Consider the following 7,241-nt stretch of genomic DNA (forward strand, 5'->3'; position numbering starts at 1 on the left):
CATGCTCTCCGTTGCTAGTAGAGGCTCTGGCCAAGTTGATACTTGTAACTCCAAGAGGGAGTATTTATGCTCGATAGTGGGTTCATGCCTCCATTGAATGCGGGACCGATGAGAAAGTTCTAAGGTTGTGGATGTGCTGTTGCCACTAGGGATAAAACATCGATGCTTTGTCTAAGGATATTTGTGTTGATTACATTACGCACCATACTTAATGCAATTGTCTGTTGTTTGCAACTTAATACCGGAAGGGGTTCGGATGATAACCTGAAAGTGGACTTTTTAGGCATAGATGCATGCTGGATAGCGGTCTATGTACTTTGTCGTAATGCCCTGATTAAATCTCATAGTACTCATCATGATATATGTATGTGCATTGTTATGCCTTCTTTATTTGTCAATTGCCCAACTGTAATTCGTTCACCCAACATGCTATTTATCTTATGGGAGAGACACCACTAGTGAACTGTGGACCCCGGTCCATTCTTTACATCTGAAATACAATCTACTGCAATTGTTCTTTACTGTTCTTCGCAAACAAACATCATCATCCACACTATACATCTAATCCTTTGTTTTCAGCAAGCCGGTGAGATTGACAACCTCACTATTACGTTGGGGCAAAGTGCTTTGATTGTGTTGTGCAGGTTCCACGTTGGCGCCGGAATCCCTGGTGTTGCGCCGCACTACACTCCGTCACCAACAAACTTCACGTGTTCCTTGACTCCTACTGGTTCGATAACCTTGGTTTCTTACTGAGGGAAAACTTGCTACTGTATGCATCACACCTTCCTCTTGGGGTTCCCAACGGACGTGTGTTAACTGCACGCATCATTGACAACTATCCATGAGATATACATGTTACAAGTTGAAAGCAATTGCTGAAACTTAATCATCCTTTGTGTTGCTTCAATGCCCTTTACTTTGAATTTATTGCTTTATGAGTTAACTCCTATGCAAGTCTTATTGATGCTTGTCTTGAAAGTACTATTCATGAAAAGTCTTTTTATAGGATTCAGTTGTTTAGTCATTGTTTTTACCATTGCTTTGAATCACTTCATTCATCTCATATGCTTTACAATAGTATTGATCTAGATCATGTTGGTAGCATGTCACTTAAGAAATTATCCTTGTTATCGTTTACCTACTCGAGGGCGAGTAGGAACTAAGCTTGGGGATGCTTGATACGTCTCCAACGTATCCATAATTTCTTATGTTCCATGCTAGTTTTATGACAATACCTACATGTTTTATTCATACTTTATATCGTTTTGATGCATTTTCCGGAACTAACCTATTAACAAGATGCCAAAGTGCATGTTCCTGTTTTCTGCTGTTTTTGGTTTCAGAAATCTTACACAGGAAATATTCTCGGAATTGGACGAAACAAAAGCCCACGATCTTATTTTTCCACGGAGCTTCCAGAACATCGAAGAAGAGTCGGAAACGGGCAGCAGGGGGCCCACACCATAAGGCGGCGCGGGTGGCCCCCTGGCCGCGCCACCTGGTGGGCGAGCCTGATACGTCTCCAACGTATCTATAATTTCTTATGTTACATGCTAGTTTTATGACAATACATACATGTTTTATTCATACTTTATATCGTTTTGATGCATTTTCCGGAACTAACCTATTAACGAGATGCCGAAGTGCCAGTTCCTGTTTTCTGCTGTTTTTGGTTTCAGAAATCTTACAAAGGAAATATTCTCGGAATTGGATGAAATCAACGCCCAGTATCTTATTTTTCCCGGAAGCTTCCAGAGCACCGAAGAGGGGCCAGAGGGGAGTCAGGGGGGCCCCACCCCACAAGGCGGCGCGGCCAAAGGGGGGGCGCGCCTGATGACGCGTAAAGCACACGCTCGTTGGGAACCCCAAGTGGAAGGTGTGATGCGTACAGCAGCAAGTTTCCCTCAGTAAGAAACCAAGGTTTATCGAACCAGTAGGAGTCAAGAAGCACGTCGAAGGTTGATGGCGGCGGGATGTAGTGCGGCGCAACACCAGGGATTCCGGCGCCAACGTGGAACCTGCACAACACAACCAAAGTACTTTGCCCCAACGAAACAGTGAGGTTGTCAATCTCACCGGCTTGCTGTAACAAAGGATTAGATGTATAGTGTGGATGATGATTGTTTGCAGAAAACAGTAAAGCAAGTATTGCAGTAGATTGTATTTAATGTAAAAGAATGGACCGGGGTCCACAGTTCACTAGAGGTGTCTCTCCCATAAGATAAATAGCATGTTGGGTGAACAAATTACAGTCGGGCAATTAACAAATAGAGAGGGCATGACAATGCACATACATGATATGATAAGTATATTGAGATTTAATTGGGCATTACGACAAAGTACATAGACCGCTATCCAGCATGCATCTATGCATAAAAAGTCCACCTTCAGGTTATCATCTGAACCCCTTCCGGTATTAAGTTGCAAACAACAGACAATTGCATTAAGTATGGTGCGTAATGTAATCAATAACTACATCCTCGGACATAGCATCAATGTTTTATCCCTAGTGGCAACATCACATCCACAACCTTAGAACTTTCTGTCACTGTCCCAGATTTAATGGAGGCATGAACCCACTATCGAGCATAAATACTCCCTCTTGGAGTTAAGAGAAAAAACTTGGCCAGAGCCTCTACTAATAACGGAGAGCATGCAAGATCATAAACAACACATAGGTAATAGATTGATAATCAACATAACATAGTATTCTCTATCCATCGGATCCCGACAAACACAACATATAGCATTACAGATAGATGATCTTGATCATGTTAGGCAGCTCACAAGATCCAACAATGAAGCACATAAGGAGAAGACAACCATCTAGCTACTGCTATGGACCCATAGTCCAGGGGTGAACTACTCACTCATCACTCCGGAGGCGACCATGGCGGTGAAGAGTCCTCCGGGAGATGATTCCCCTCTCCGGCAGGGTGCCGGAGGTGATCTCCTGAATCCCCCGAGATGGGATTGGCGGCGGCGGCGTCTCAGTAAGGTTTTCCGTATCGTGACTCTCGGTACTGGGGGTTTCGCGACGGAGGCTTTAAGTAGGCGAAAGGGTAGGTCAGGGGGAGTCACGAGGTAGCGACACAGTAGGGCCGCGCGGCCAAGACCTGGGCCGCGCCGCCCTAGCTTGTCGTCGCCTCGTGGCCCCACTTCGTTTCCTCTACGGTCTTCTGGAAGCTTCGTGGAAAAATAGGCCCTTGGGCGTTGATTTCGTCCAATTCCGAGAATATTTCCTTTGTAGGATTTCTGAAACCAAAAACAGCAGAAAACAGCAACTGGCTCTTCGGCATCTCGTTAATAGGTTAGTGCCGGAAAATGCATAAATATGACATAAAGTATGCATAAAACATGTAGATATCATCAATAATGTGGCATGGAACATAAGAAATTATCGATACGTCGGAGACGTATCAGCATCCCCAAGCTTAGTTCCTGCTCGTCCCGAGCAGGTAAACGATAACAAAGATAATTTCTGGAGTGACATGTCATCATAACCTTGATCATACTATTGTAAGCATATGTAATGAATGCAGCGATCAAAACAATGGTAATGACATGAGTAAACAAATGAATCATAAAGCAAAGACTTTTCATGAATAGTACTTCAAGACAAGCATCAATAAGTCTTGCATAAGAGTTAACTCATAAAGCAATAAATCAAAGTAAAGGTATTGAAGCAACACAAAGGAAGATTAAGTTTCAGCGGTTGCTTTCAACTTATAACATGTATATCTCATGGATATTGTCAATGTAAAGTAATATAACAAGTGCAATATGCAAGTATGTAGGAATCAATGCACAGTTCACACAAGTGTTTGCTTCTTGAGGTGGAGAGAGATATGTGAACTGACTCAACATAAAAGTAAAAGAAAGGTCCTTCAAAGAGGAAAGCATCGATTGCTATATTTGTGCTAGAGCTTTTATTTTGAAAACATGAAACAATTTTGTCAAAGATAGTAATAAAGCATATGTATCATGTAAATTATATCTTACAAGTTGCAATCCTCATGCATAGTGTACTAATAGTGCCCGCACCTTGTCCTAATTAGCTCGGATTAACACGGATTATCATTGCATGACATATGTTTCAACCAAGTGTCACAAAGGGGTACCTCTATGCCGCCTGTACAAGGGTCTAAGGAGAAAGTTTGCATTGGATTTCTCGCTTTTGATCATTCTTCAACTTAGACACCCATACCGGGAGAACATAGACAACAGATACTGGACTCCTCTTTTAATGCTTAAGCATTCAACAGTTAATATTCTCATAAGAGATTGAGGTTTTATGTCCAAACTGAAACTTCCACCATGATTCATGGCTTTAGTTAGCGGCCCAATGTTCTTCTCTAACAGTATGCATACTCAAACCATTTGATTGTGAAAACCGCCCTTACTTCAGACAAGATGAACATGCATAGCAACTCACATGATATTCAACAAAGAGTTGATGGCGTCCCCAGGAGCATGGTTATCGCACAACAAGCAACTTAATAAGAGATAAAGTGCATAAGTACATATTCAATACCACAATAGTTTTTAAGGCTATTTTGTCCCATGAGCTATATATTGCAAAGGCGAATGATGGAAATTTAAAGGTAGCACTCAAGCAATTTACTTTGGAATGGCGGAGAAATACCATGTAGTAGGTAGGTATGGTGGACACAAATGGCATAGTGGTTGGCTCAAGGATTTTGGATGCATGAGAAGTATTCCCTCTCGATACAAGGTTTAGGCTAGCAAGGTTATTTGAAACAAACACAAGGATGAACCGGTGCAGCAAAACTCACATAAAAGACATATTGTAAACATTATAAGACTCTACACCGTCTTCCTTGTTGTTCAAAACTCAATACTAGAAATTATCTAGACTTTAGAGAGACCAAATATGCAAACCAAATTTTAGCAAGCTCTATGTATTTCTTCATTAATGGGTGCAAAGTATATGATGCAAGAGCTTAAACATGAGCACAACAATTGCCAAGTATCAAATTATTCAAGACATTTTAGAATTACTACATGTAGCATTTCCCGATTCCAACCATATAACAATTTAACGAAGAAGATTCAACCTTCGCCATGAATACTATGAGTAAAGCCTAAGGACATATTTGTCCATATGCAACAGCGGAGCGTGTCTCTCTCCCACACAATGAATGCTAGGATCCATTTTATTCAAACAAAAACAAAAACAAACAGACGCTCCAAGCAAAGCACATAAGATGTGACTGAATAAAAATATAGTTTCAGGGGAGGAACCTGATGATGTTGTCGATGAAGAAGGGGATGCCTTGGGCATCCCCAAGCTTAGACGCTTGAGTCTTCTTAAAATATGCAGGGGTGAACCACCGGGGCATCCCCAAGCTTAGAGCTTTCACTCCTCTTGATCATAGTATATCATACTCCTCTCTTGACCCTTGAAAACTTCCTTCACACCAAACTTCAAGCAAACTCATTAGAGGGTTAGTGCACAATCAAAAATTCACATGTTCAGAGGTGACACAATCATTCTTAACACTTCTGGACATTGCACAAAGCTACTGGACATTAATGGATCAAAGAAATTCATCCAACATAGCAAAAGAGGCAATGCGAAATAAAAGGCAGAATCTGTTAAAAACAGAACAGTCCGTAAAGACGAACCTGGAAGGGGCACTAAACTTGCTCAAACAGAAAAACTCAAAACTAATGAAAGTTGCGTACATATCTGAGGATCACGCACGTAAATTTGCAGATTTTTTTGATTTTTTTACAGAGACTTCTGCGCGAATTCGTGACAGACAGCAATGTTGTTTCTGTGCAGCAATCCAAATCTAGCATCAACTTTACCATAGAGACTTTACTTGGTACAAAAACGCACAAAACTAAGATAAGGAGAGGTTGCTACAGTAGTAAACAACTTCCAAGACTCAAATATAAAATAAAGTACTGTAGTAAAAACATGGGTTGTCTCCCATAAGCGCTTTTCTTTAACGCCTTTCAGCTAGGCGCAGAAAGTGTGTATCAAGTATTATCGAGAGATGAAGCATCGACATTACCTTGGGCTTTACCCTTACCTTTCTTGTTCTTTTTCTTACTCTTTGAATTAGGGAATATATGTCTACCCCCGGGTGTAGAGGTGAATTTTAGGGTGCCTTCTCCCATATCTATGACGGCTCCCAATAGTTTCAGCAGGGATCTTCCGAGTGTGATTTATCCTGTTCCTGCACATTCAATAACAAGATAATCAATGGATATTGTTCTCCCAAGAACGGTTGTATGCACGCCCGCAGCTATTCCTTTAGGAATTATAACAGAGTTATAAATAAGAGTTATTCCTTCTCCCCCTTCAACGAATCCCCAAAGTTGCAAAGATTCATGAATACTCTTAGGCATTAAGCAAAATTCAGACATAATATCACAATTGGCATGAAGAGTTTGGTCACTGATAACAATTTTAATAGTAGGATCCCATAATGAAGGTTCAGAGTTCACTAAAATTTGATCAAGACGGTTATGAACATATCTATAATTTTCATTCAAGCGAGATGCACTTGTCTCAAGAGTGTTTAATCTATTATAAATGCTAATAAGGGCTGAATCAAAGTTATTAGCTGAATCATGTGATGCAACCAACTTTTTTATGGCATTAAAAGCTTGATCCCCATTGCAATGAAGGAAATCTCCTCCCACTACAGCATCCAAGGCATATCTATAGCGAATCATAAGACCAAAATAAAAATTACTAAGGAGCAAACTTAGCGTCATTTGAGGTTCAGCTTTACGATAAGAAGTAAAAATTCTCGACCAAGCATCTTTAAAACTCTCCTCATCCCCTTGTTTAAAAGTAAAAACTAATTCCTCAGGTGAAGAAGTAACAGGTGCAGAGCTAGACATGATAACAAAAGTAGACTAAATGCAGTTAACTAATTTTTTTGTGTTTTTGACATGGAGAACAAGATAGTAAATAAAGTAAAGCTAGCAACTAATTTTTTTGTGTTTTGATATAATGCAGCAAACAAAGTAGTAAATAAAATAAAGCAAGACAAAAACAAAGTAAAGAGATTGGATTGTGGAGACTCCCCTTGCAGCGTGTCTTGATCTCCCTGGCAACGGCGCCAGAAATTTAGCTTGATGACGCGTAAAGCACACGCTCGTTGGGAACCCCAAGTGGAAGGTGTGATGCGTACAGCAGCAAGTTTCCCTCAGTAAGAAACCAAGGTTTATCGAACCAGTAGGAGTCAAGAAGCACG

The sequence above is a fragment of the Lolium perenne genome, chromosome 2, assembly GCF_019359855.2.
Source record: "Lolium perenne isolate Kyuss_39 chromosome 2, Kyuss_2.0, whole genome shotgun sequence".
Lineage (NCBI taxonomy): Eukaryota > Viridiplantae > Streptophyta > Magnoliopsida > Poales > Poaceae > Lolium > Lolium perenne.